Source organism: Cornus florida, unplaced genomic scaffold (assembly GCF_030987335.1).
Source record: "Cornus florida cultivar Cherokee Brave unplaced genomic scaffold, ASM3098733v1 CherokeeBrave_3.0.0_Hap2_Chr01, whole genome shotgun sequence".
NCBI lineage: Eukaryota > Viridiplantae > Streptophyta > Magnoliopsida > Cornales > Cornaceae > Cornus > Cornus florida.
Genome location: NW_026775571.1, coordinates 94759955 through 94773478, shown reverse-complemented (window position 1 = coordinate 94773478; position 13524 = coordinate 94759955). Strand labels below are relative to the sequence as shown.

Sequence of the window (13524 nt, the reverse complement as noted above, 5' to 3'; positions counted from 1 at the left end):
GTAACACCAACGGGCCAGTGGCCTAGCGGTATCAGCCTCTTACTTTTCAAAGGGAGGTCAGAGGTTTAAGTCTCATAAAGACAAGTATGTGTGAATACCAACTAATAAAAAAAAAGACTCTTTGGTAACCGTTTAAGTAACATAAAGAAAGAGAGAATGCAAGTTAAAGGACAAAAGCTATTTGGTCTAATTAAAAAGAAATAATTTTAATTTGAGTACTTTACTTGAAGATGGTGAATTATTTTGCTCGAGACATGTATTTTTTTTTTTAACGTTAAAATCATGATGTCATTTCTTACTTTTATCATACATTAATTTACTTTATGTGATTGTTCAATTTTAATTTGAGTAAAATTAAAACAATAAAAAACGGGGTATGTTGTTTTGAATTAAACTTGGACAACCATTTCTCACAAAGCAAATTACACTCTACTATTTACTAAACTTGTACTGGTATTATATACGGTTTGTTTATCAATTTTCTAGACCCCTCGTGTTAAAAATAAAAAAAATAATAAAAAATATTGTAGACCACACATAAATGGGAAAGTGATATATCTTGTTGTGGGGCGCCACTACAGAAAGGACAATAGGATTTTTAAACCTCATCGGTTTGATATGTCTGGATCATCTCTAAGTCATCAATCTCTTGAATAGATATATCTCAGAAGTTAAAACTTGGAAACGTACGTTATACATGGCAATCCCTCATTGCATGTCTATATCTACCCCTATCCCTCCTAACAACATCCCACTGACTGGTAACACCGTACTCGCTCATACTGCAACTATGACTACCCAGAGAAAGAGCATTTCCCCACCCCTCACCTTGGTTTCTAACCCCTCAATGCAACAAATCCATAAAAAAGAAAATGCCAACTTTTCAGATGAGTTCTATGTCTGATCTTTCCCACACACTGTAATGGCTGGAGCCTCGCGCACTGGGCTACATTTTTTTTTTTTTGCTCGCTTGATTAATTTCTCGTATATGTTTCAACAGCTGACACTACTACTTTTGCAGGATGAGCTTCGTATCAAACATGCACAAAAACTGAATGAAGTTACGCACGCATTCAGCAAACTAGGAGAAGATCCACTAGAAGGCTTGGTCATGATTGAAGCCGTCCAGCGCCTAGGCATTGACTACCACTTCCGCGAGGAGATTGATGCAGTCCTACAAAGGCATTACACAAAAATTAACACTTGCACTCAAGTTGATAACTGCAATGATCTTTATGAGGTTTCACTTCGTTATAGATTATTGAGACAAGAAGGTTACTACGTGCCTGTAGGTGAAGTATTTTCTTTTCCCTGTTAACAAACTTATATAATTATGATTCATGAGTTATATTTCATTCAGTTCCCAATCAACAAATTTTGTTTCGAACAGGTACTGTGTTTAACAAATTCAAGGGCAAGGACGGGATGTTCAAAGAAGAACTGAGAAAAGACATCAAGGGATTGATGGGTTTATATGAAGCATCGCAGCTAAGAATAGAAGAAGATCAAGATGTACTTGATGAAGCTGCAAACTTTAGCAGCCAAATTCTCACTTCACCGGCGACAAATTTTGGTCATCATCAAGGTAGAATTATTGGGAGTACATTGGCAAATCCCTATCACAAGAGCTTGGCAAGGTTCATGGTGAAGAATTTTCTCAAAGAATTCAATGCAATTAATGGTTGGAAAAATGTGGTGCAAGAACTAGCAGAAATTGATTTCAAGTTGGTTCAATGCATTCACCAAGAGGAAATCCTTCAAGTTTCCAAGTGAGTCTGTATTATGACTTAGAACTTAATTTTATTGTTATATATATAATTGAGATTTATGTCTCTCACTAATGTGCATCTTCATCATCTTAGATGGTGGGAAAACTTAGGTTTGGCAGAGGAGTTGAAGTTTACACATGTGGTCCATGGCCGTCCTCACGGATTCCAATTTGTCTGAGGAAAGGATCGAGCTAACAAAACCCATTTCTCTTATATACATAATAGATGACATCTTTGATGTTCATGGGAAGCTCGATGAACTCACTCTCTTCACAGAAGTTGTCAACAGGTATGCCTCAGGCCGGGATAGAGTTTTTATGCTTTTACACAAAATGTGTTTGTTATTAATGTATGATTTACCATTATTAGAAATTAAGAATCATACCACTATTAGAAAGAATCATTTTACTTATGGAACCCAGTGGTACCACAATGGCTGCTTTAGTGTTATCACAAGTGAGTTCTGGGTATCAGAGAATGTGATGGCTAGCTTAATTGCTATGGTCCTGCTTTTGTCAATGAAAAACCTTGACATCATTGGACCCTCAATCACCATTTAACATCCAAACAAATGCGTCAAAGATATGTAAACTTTATTTAGTTTTCCTTTTTTGAGCGATGATCCCAAATTATCTAATAATGTCTTGATAAAAAAGCTATTTACCAAACTTATTTCCACCAAACGAAATGGGAAAAGTTAACATTTTGTATCTAACCTAATATTAAAATTATCACATGAATGGGTCTCACTCGACAGTGGCAACCACTATTGATTGTTGACAAGACTCTTTTGTATGGGAGAGGAATTGGGTTCCGATTAGAGATGCCTCAGTTTAGTTCAATATTCCGAATGCTTGTTTTTAAATCACTCCAAATCTCAACTTGGATTAAGTCGCAGGATGAAGATCAAGATGGCCATGATGGATCATATGTGCAGTACTACATGAAGGAACACGAAGGCTCTTCTGTTGAACTTGCACTGCAACATGTTCATAACTCAATTTTGGATGCATGGAAGCGCCTTAACAAGGAGTGCCTCCTTCCAAATCCTTTTCCAGCATCTTTCAGAAATGCTTCTGTAAATGTTGCAAGGATGGTTCCTTTGATGTACAGTGATGATAACAATCATGACCTTCCAGACCTTGAGGAGCAAGTCAAGCAAATGCTCTATGGATCTGTTTCCTTATAAATCTCCTAAGAAATAAAAAAGAATAACGTTTGACGTTTAGGGTCGTGATATTAATGGTAAGTGTGGGTATTTTTCTCCCCAAAACTAACGTTGTGAAACCTCCATTACAAACTAGGCATCATAGATTAATAGTCATGAAATTCCAAGCCGGGTCAGCTTGATACAAGTAGAAGCTAAAAGCTAGAATTAGGAGGCCTTTTAATGCTTTACATGTTAATTAGTCAGAATTTAAAGAAGAAAATATAATAACAAGAAAAAATGGTTTATTTAATAAAAGACATTTTTTTTTTTTCCGTAGTAATTACTAATACGACTGTTTTTAAATGGGTTAAGTGCAAAAACCTCCCTGATATATAAGATTTGTGCAGAACTAGTCTTTACTTTTTGAAAATGTGCACGTTAGTTCATAAAATTCAAAAAATGTGCAAATAAACCTATCTGATTACCTTTTGCACTACAAGAAAAGTGGGCTTTTACGACATAGTGTTTACGGGGCTTCTTCATTTTGCGTCGTGATTACCACCATTTACGGTGTTTTTAAAAGAATCCTCGTAATAAGACATGTTTTCACGAGGATTTTATAGAATCGTCGTAGAAAAATATTTTTACGGCGTATTAAAGAGCCCGTGAATATTTAGATACATTTACGGCATATTTGTACACCTTTAACGGGATAATTGTTCCTCGTTGATAAAGCACACATCTACGGCGCCTTTTTTGCTCCGTAAATAAGCAATAAAAATTTTCAAATCTAAGGCGCCTTTTTTGCCCCGTAAATAAGATGAACTTACGGTGTATTAAAGAGCTCGTGGATAAATTTCACATCTACGGCGCTTTTTTTGCTCCGTAAATAAGCAATAAAAGTTTTCATATCTAAGGCGTCCTTTTTGCTCCGTAAATAAGCAATTAAAGTTTTTACATCTAAGGCGCCTTTTTTACCATGTAAATAAGTGGATAAATTTCACATCTACGACTCATTTTTCGCCCCGTAAATAAGCTTTTACCAACACTCCTTCCGCTTTTTCCCTTCCCTCCATTTTTTTTCCCTTCCCTCCATTTTTTCCCTCCGGTGATTTGTAATATTTGGGCCTAAACTACGTCGTTTTTGGGGGCCAATTAGTAATGTATTCCACTTTCCCATTTCATTTTGCAATAGCCCTACCTTCTTCAGCCCCTCTCTCTCCTTCCATCACAGGTCTCGCCCTTCCAGATTACAATCTATACACACACACAAACACACACACACACATATATATATACACACACATGTAAGTACACTACAGCTTTCATTTCCATTCTGCAATCACAAGGTCAAGTATTCAATTGCTCTGACTCCTTGTACGGACATAATGTTTTTGGTTTTTTGTCCATACCGTTAGTTTTTCTTTTTTCTGCTAATTTTAGCGGTTTCAGAATCCATTTTTGGGTTTTTTTTCTTGTTAATTTTCACTAATTAGATCTCACTCTTGCTGTTTAAGACCGTATGGTTCAGTTTGATTGCTGTGTTTAGCTGATTGAAGAGCTTTACGTTTCATGAATTTGTGTTGATCTGTTTGGGCGAGAACTGTCTAAGAGTTTGTTGAGTTTGGTACATATATAGGTATATCTGGAACTCAATCTAGATTCGAGGGTTTTAGTCTCGCCCTTCCATCACCGGTGGTTTAGAGAGACAAAGTCATTGCTACTACATCAAATGGGGTTTTCGGAAGGTTATGCGCATATGTTTGTGTGTGTGTCTATATATATATATATATATATATATATATATATATATATCTGTGTTTATTTATCAATGTGTCTAATTGATACTTGATTTGTTTTATTTGAGGAATGCATGACTTATCTGATGCGATTTTGAGGTTAGAGCTGGACAAGAGGAGTTAAAGAACAGGTTAGGGTTTTCAATTTTTCTGATGTATTGATGAAATTGGAGTTAATCTTTGATGTGTATTTTGAAATTGAGTTGGGGTTTTCAGTTTATATAAAATCCTAGTCTATATATGTGGAATATGCTATGAGGAGTGCAAGTGTATTCCTTCTGGGTCATCATTAAAGATCCAGACCAAGTACTCCAAGTTTTTGGTCAATTTGAAAGACTAATAGCAATCATGTTAGTTAAATTTCATAATTAATCATGTAACCTGAGAGATTTTTTTGTTTTGTTTTCGAAAATTAATTTTTTATGACTGCTCCACTCTTATCTAGGCATTTTAATCTACTCCATAAATTCACAATATTTGTGGCAATTGTTCTGGTTCAGAAGCTTAAGCATTTAAATGAACAAGTACCAACATTGTCGAATGGGATTATTTTTATGAACTGGTATGTTCCATTTTCCCCCTAGTATGTTCCATTTTATTTTCTTCATTTTGCTTGGATGGCCCATAATTGTTCTATGTACCCTTTAAGAAAAGTGTTGTGATCAACTGCCAGAGTCTCCCACAAGTATCAACGTAGATCCCAAATTTTTGATAATTAAGTATTCCGTACGATTTAGATGTGGTCGTTTCTATTTCATTTAGTACCAAAATCAGTGGCCAAAATTAGTAAATTAAATAACATTAAATAGAATTGATCATTTGATAGGTCCAGATATATTGCATTAATTGATCAGTGAATTGTGTTCGATGAAAAGGAAAATGCAACACAAAAAATGTGGACATTGTATACCTGGCGACTCTGTTAATTTGAAAGACTTCTCCACGGCCTTTAAAAGTATATAAATGACTAAATATCAATATCTTTTAAATCCAAAACAGATGCTAGGAAATGACTATATGAAGAAGATGCTGCTGACTTTAAGAAAATTATATTACGAGAGATGGAACACTAAAAACCATAGGAAATGGCTAATTAGGATTAAATTTAACTGAAATAATCGATGCATAAAATAATTATGTAAAAGAAACACAATTTCTTACTTGTGACTGGTAGGTAGTTCCAAATACACACTGTTCCTGAATATAGACTTGCTAGAATCCCACGGGAACAAGTATTATGCACCATAGTTTACTAAAACGAACACGAATCCTCAATGAACCTTTTCTTTAGCTTAAATACTTTGCATTAAATATATTCCAGCATCCACTATTCACCATTTGTACTGAAATACGAAAACAGTTGATGATTTGTTCCTTATATAAGTGATAATTATACATCTTGCTAATACCACCAGTTTTAAAATTAAATTAGTAATTTGGAAGGTACAACAAGGCTGATAAAAAAATTTAACAATCACCATGGCTATGTTGGATGGAAATCCACCAATTTAACTCTTTCTGACCTTTGTTCAAGTTCATTCTGATGCAAAAATTAGTGTCTTCAGCATAAGGAATAATAAAATGATAAAGCTTACCAAAAAAAATTCCCACTTGTTCTTAAAGATTTCTTTATTGTTTAGACTTTCGCCTGTTGAATGCCCATCAGCAAAAATCAACTAGTCTTGTGTAACTTTGCATAAAGAATAATTTAAACACTTTTGAATATCTCATCAGTGCTGGTGTATACTTGATACAATATCATTATTGGTAGTTTGTACGTTATTTATTTATTTATTTTTTCTCTCAGATTGGTCTTTCTGATCATGGTATATGCCTTTTGCTGCTATGATGGTATACTTGTAAACTCTTTGGAAGTCGGTGGAAATTTTTATTGGTAAGCTTTATCATTTTATTTTATGACCAGATTATTCCTTATGCTGAAGACACTAAATTGATAGTTATGCAATATAATGGTCAATCCAACCCCAAAAGTATTTCATACAGAATTAGTATTTTTGGGGTCAATCAAAAAACAAATCTTTCTGTTGGCCTATTAGTACTTTACCACCTTGGTCATTTCAACGTAATTAAGTGTCCAATGCACGAACTGATATTTCTCATAATAAAAAAATATATATTAGAATGAAAACTCTATATTGAAATCATCTTTTCCCAGTAATTTTTTCACCTTTGGAAGAACTGCTTGTTCTTTATAATGTACTGTAATTTTCTTTTGCCTCTTTTAATTGATTTTTTCCCCATCAAATGTATATATGTATATTGATTGATGGATTGATGCTTATATAAAAAAAATTGAAAATTTTGTGTGAAGATGTGTTCATATTTTAAAAGAAGAATATGTATTTGTATTTAAAAAGGCAACTCTTCATGCAAAATATAAGCTATTTATTCTAGAGTGGAATAGGTGTTTATATGTTTACCATGGCGTTAATTATCGATAAAGAATTAATTTAACATGACTATTCTACCATTATGGCAGAATCTCTCTATCTATTTATTTTTATGAATTTTGTACTAACACTATCTTGCAAGCTGTTTGTTTTGCAGATATTGAATGGTCTTCTTAAGCTGCCAGAAAATAGGGAATGTGCAGATTGTCAGAGCAAGTATGTTTTTCATAAATCGTTTACAATTTGTAGGTTGATGTCACCATTGTTATCTACATCAGGAGATCTTTGATAATAGATAGATAGTGTTGTAATCATTTCAAACACTAGTTTAGAATTCCCAGATGCCCTTAAACTGCACCGAGTTATTCTCTGATGGCTATCAAATACACACTGTTCCTGATTGCACATTTTTTTATGCTTTTTACTCATGCTTGAGGGGGTCACGGGCCTTTAAGTGACCAATTTTGCAGTGTATAGGGGGTCATGTGCCTTTAATATACTTGAATTGAATTGTTGCCAAAGAATTAAGCTTCCTCAATTTTCCCCTATAAGTATTTATTAGCTGATGTTTAGATTGGTTGTTAAAAGAGATGTTAGATGGACCTTTATAGGAGTGAAATTGTCAAAAAAAAAAAAAATAGGTTGAAACATTTATTTTTTTCAGTTTGTTATTTTTTGGGGGCTTAGGATGGTTTACCTTTTCATCAAATTCTCTTGAAGTTTTTCAGGGTGGTGTTAAATTTGAACATAGCCTAACTTTTGAATGACTCATATAATTCACGTGAACATAAGTTTTGCTCCCTTTAGGCAGCCTCATATAAAAATTTTACTTATCTAAATATCAATAAATATAAACTTCTATTTTTACTTCTAAATCCTTATGAGAAGTGACAGGCCAAATCTCTCTAAGTGAAAGTTCGGAACCACAAAAGCAAAAACTTATTTAAGTTGTAACTAAGAAGTGCTGAGCTTTTATTGCTAAACACAAAATATAGATTATTAAACAACCCCTTAGTAGAGGCTGAAGGATTTCCAAATTTAATTACATGAATATGTTATAGATAGAGAGATCTTGTTAAATAAAAGGTAGTAAGTAAATGGATACTCACAAACACCACTCACAAACACCAGAAGAGATAAGTTGAGGTTCTTTGTGAAGTACCTGTGTCTAATAACAAACAACATGTTCTTAAACATACATCATGTAGCACCAACAAAATAATGTTTCCATTTAGTTATAACGGCCCTAAAATATTAGTAATATATATTTCCTAATATTTTCCTTGCAAACTAACTGCCATGGAACCTACAAGCAACCTTAAACTCACTCCCATTTTATTTTTTGAATGTGAAGATCAAAACTAGCAGTATATGGTTGTAATCAATTCTAGATTTTTCATACCTTGGCCAAATAAATTAAGTGTAATCCTAGGAACACCTAAAAGATCTCATTTGCTGCTGATTCTCTTTCATTCCTGTAGTTTTCTCACTTCTGGAAAATAGAGACATTTTCTAGGCTTGACTCCTATGTCAAGAATGCACCGAACATGCTGATTTTACATTTAAGAAATTGCATTGCCATTGTCCTTCAAATCTACATGCCTTCTCAATTGAAACTCCAACATGTTTCACATTGAGAGGTACTTATGCATGTAGAAACTATAAAAAATAAAAATAATAAAATCTTATGGCATGAGTATGAATGCACTATGACAGTGTTCAATTGTTTACACAGTGGGAAGGGTACCATATCATTGGAGCTTTTGGAGCAAGCCTCGCAAATAGACACTCTAATAGTTCCTATGTGGTTTGTTTAATGTAAGTATTAATTCATCTTTTCTACTTATGCATCATCTTTATTACTAATTTGATAAGCTTTCCATTTTTTTCTGGTAAAAAAAATTTAGGCGGAGGTTTGATATCTGGGGTTGCATTGGTTGCCAAGTTTATCAACCCTGCTATTCCAGTTTTGGTTGCTGAACCAGTGGGAGCACCTACTTGCTTGGATTTTGTACCGTGGAAAATGAGGTGGTGTTTTTGACAAGTGCAGATTGAAACTCAATTGTTAGGAAATTAATTATTTTTTTTTTTGCAAATGGATTTACTTCCTATTTTGGCACATTGATCAATCATGAATTCTTGAATTGTAAAAATATTTTAAGTCTTTTGATATGTTTAATGTGGTATTTCAAGAGATTGTTTAGGTTATGGTTATTAACATTAACATATAGAATTGCAATTATGAATGTGTTGATATATTTTTGAATTAAATGATAATTGAAAATTGATGCCAATTGCAGGTTGTGTGAATGATTAGGTAGCATTTAAGGGTAATTTTTTATAATTTTTTTTTTAAAAAAAATTATGTTATCTACGGGGAGCTTGAAACCCCCGTAAATATTATTTACGATAGTCCAAATTCGTCGTAGAAAACTTTTTTACGGCACGCGTCGGTGCCTTGTGAGATTATTTACGGGTAGTTTAAATTCGTCGTAGAAAACTTTTCTACGGCACGCGTCGGTGCCTTGTGAGATTATTTACGGGTAGGTCAAATTTGTCGTAGAAAACTTTTCTACGGCACGCGTCGGTGCCTCGTGAGATTATTTACGGGTAGTTACAATTCGCCGTAGAAAACTTTTCTACGGCATGTTTCGGTGCCTCGTAAGTTAATTATTAACGGGTAAATATTCATGTTGTAAATAAATTTAAGTATTTACGGAACCCTCATACACGAGGGCCTATAATGCGCCGTGAATAACTTTGCACAGCACTTTTGACCCCTCGTAGAAACCCTTTTTTCTTGTAGTGTTGACAAATATTAAATACGAAAACCCTATTTTACCCTTTCGATTCCCATTTTACCCCTTACCCATATGTGCATATTAACCCCATACTCATTTCTCTCTCTCTCTCTAGGGTTATGTGATATATATATATATATATATATTGGAGTTGCACTGCACAATTAACTGGATTTGATAAACAAAGTTTTTTTTTTTTTTTTTTTTTTTTTTTACGTAGTAATTACTAATACGACTGTTTTTAAATGGGTTAAGTGCAAAACCCCCCCTGATATAGAAGGTTTGTGCAGAAATACTCTCTACTTTTTGAAAAAGTGTATCTTAGTTCATAAAATTCAAAAAAGGTGCAAATAAGCCCATCTGACCACCTTTTGACAAAAATTAAATATGAAAACCCTATTTTACCCTTTTGATTCCTATTTTTACCCCTCACCCATATGTGCATATTAACCCCATACTCATTTCTCTCTTTCTCTCTCTAGGGTTATGTTGGAGTTGCACTGCACAATCAACCGGATTTGATACTTGTTGTTGTGGCGGAAACGCAAAATAAACAACACTGTTTAAGGAATAAACAAGTAATCATGAAGAATAAAAAAAATCACACATAAGAACACAAGATATACATGGTTTACCCAAATCTTAGGGCTACATCCATGGAGCACACCGAACAAATTCACTATAAAAAAGATGAAGAATTACAATGGAGAATTCTCTCTCAATCTCTTTCAATTGCTCTCTCTTGTATTGGCACAAATTTATCTCTGACTTTTCACACCTTCTAAAGTCTGATTAGAGTTGATATTTCTAGAGTCCTAAACTTAACCTACAAGAACTTACTTTTTGTAGAATCCAAAACCAATAAGGAAGTTAAATCAGATCAAGAAACTGAATTTTTCTTAAACTAATAAGGAAGTTAAAGCAGATCAGGAAACTGAACTTTCCCTAAACCAATAAGGAAGCTAAACCAGATCAGGAAACTGAATTTTCCCTAAAATTCAGTACTCTTGAAATTTCCATACAATTAAATCTTCCTAAAAACCAATTACCTAATCAAACTCCACAAAACCACAACAATTTCCCACTTGGAGGCTGGAGCACTTGTTAACCCATTCCATCTTCTTCTCTGCATATCCCATACATATCGGTGTACTTCTCTCTATCTTCAAGCTAGAAGACTGACTAAAGTTGTGTACAACTTTAGTTTCTCCATGGTCACTGTCTGGGTCAACATATCAGCCAGATTCTTTGTGCCAAGTATTTTCTCTAGTGTTAACATCCCATCTTCTAACAAAGATCTGATAAAGTGATATCAAAGTCATATATGTTTGGTCCTTAAATGAAATGCTGAATTCTTTGCCAGATGTATTGCACTCTGATTATCACTGTGCAAAACATTCTTCACTTGTTCGAATCCCAACTCTGTTAACAAACCTTGTAACCAAATCATCTCATTGCTGGCCTCTGTTATCGCCACATACTCTGCCTCTGTAGTAGATAACGCTACAATCCTCTGTATTTGCGAAACCCAACTAACTGCAGTTGTACTCATCATGAACACATACCCGATAGTGCTTCTTCTGTGATCCACCTCACTAGCAAAGTCTGAATCTACATAACCATGTAGCTTCACTTCACCCCTTCTGAAACATAAACATCTGTCTGTGGTACCATGTAGATATCTCAGTATCCACTTTACTGCTTCCCAGTGTAGCTTGCCCGGATCCTTCATGAACCTGCTTATTATTTCCACTGCATATGCAATGTCTGGTCTTGTGCACACCATAGCATACATCAAACTTCCAATGGTTGAGGCATATGGAATTTTAGCCATGAAGTTTTTCTCATCTTCTATCTTCGGACACTGATCTTGAGATCATCAGAAGTGATTAGCTAAGTGAGTACTCACCGCCTTAGCATTATTCATGTTGAACCTCTTCAAAACCCGTTCAACATACTCAGCCTGAGACAACTGCAAAGTACCTTTTTGTTTGTCTCTGTTAATCCTCATCCCAAGAATCTGCTTCGCTGCACCAAGATCCTTTATCTCGAATTCACTAGACAACTACTTCTTCAATTTGCTGATTTCTTCAAAATCAGAATCTACCACTAACATGTCATCAACATATAGTAGAAGGATAATGAAACTTGACTTAAACCTTTTGAAGTAGTAGCAATGGTCAGTGTTGCATTTTTTATAGCCATGTTGCTTTGTAAAACCATCAAACTTCTTGTACCACTGCCTCGGGGCTTGCTTCGAACCATATAAACTTTTCTTCAACTTACATAAGTAGAAGGATAATGAAACTTGACTTAAACCTTTTGAAGTAGCAGCAATGGTTAGCATTGCATTTGTTGTAGCCATGTCGCTTCATAAAACCATCAAACTTCTTGTACCACTGCCTCGGGGCTTGCTTCAAACCATATAAGCTTTTCTTCAACTTGCACACTAGTTTCTCTTTCTTTTTGACTGAGAAACCCTCTGGTTGTTGTATGTAAACCTCCTCATCTAGGTCACCATGGAGGAAAGCAGTTTTGACATCTAACTACTCAAGGTGCAACCCCTCTGCTGCAACAATGCTAAAAACTGAACGAATGTTGCTTAGTTTCACAACCGGGGAAAAAATGTCTGTGTAGTCAATGCCTTGCTTTTGCTGAAAACCTTTGACCACCATTCTCACCTTGTATCTCTTGGAACCATCATGCTACTCTTTCACCCTATACACCCATTGTTGTGAAGAACTTTTTTCCCCATGGGCAACTTGGTTAGTTCCCATGTTTTGTTGGAGATAAGGGACTTCATATCATCTTCCATTGCAAGCTCCCACTTGCTAACATCTTCAACCTAACATGCTTCGTCATAGTATTCTGGCCCACCATCATCTGTGACAACATATAATCCAAATATTTCCTATTCGGTACATGAGGTCGCGTAGACCTTTTGGGTGCAGGCATAGGAGTTGAAATCTGCAGTGAACTATGCTCTGTGAGTTCTGCCAAGAACCCTCATTTGTCTGCTTCGCGTTAATACTCTCTGGATTATCATCTAACTTAACAAACTTAGGCTTACTTTGTACAAGACTAGTTAACTGTGCTGCATCTCTATACTTGTACATCACTTCTTTAACCTAATGTCTTCATACTCACCACCATTGTCTGACTTCAACCTCTTAATCTTCAAACCTGTCTCATTTTCCACAATGGCCTTCCACTTCTTGAACATATCAAATACCTCAGATTTGTGCTTCAAAAAATAAACCCATACCTTCCTTGTATGATCATCAATGAAAGTCAAGAAATGGGATTTTTTGCCAATGGATGAAACAATAGCTGCCCCCAGACATTTGTGTGAACTAGCTCAATTTTCTCCTTTCTGAGATCTCTACCACTATTCTTAAAACTGACCCTCTTCTACTTGCCCATCACGCACGTAACTCTCACAGAAGTCAATATCAATTGTCTATATGCTTGGTAGTTTCCCCTTTGAGTGCATAATCTTGAGCCCCCTTTCACTCATATGACCAAGTCTCTGGTGCCAAAAGTTATGATCTTCTCTATTTTCTGCAACTACTATAGACCCACAAGCACTAGTAA

At 34.9% G+C, this 13524-nt stretch overlaps 1 pseudogene; it reads left to right on the top strand.

The window, feature by feature from the left end:
• The first annotated feature begins 697 nt into the window (after positions 1 to 697).
• Positions 698 to 9442, top strand: LOC132277943 ((3S,6E)-nerolidol synthase 1-like; annotated as a pseudogene).
• Positions 9443 to 13524: the final 4082 nt, after the last annotated feature.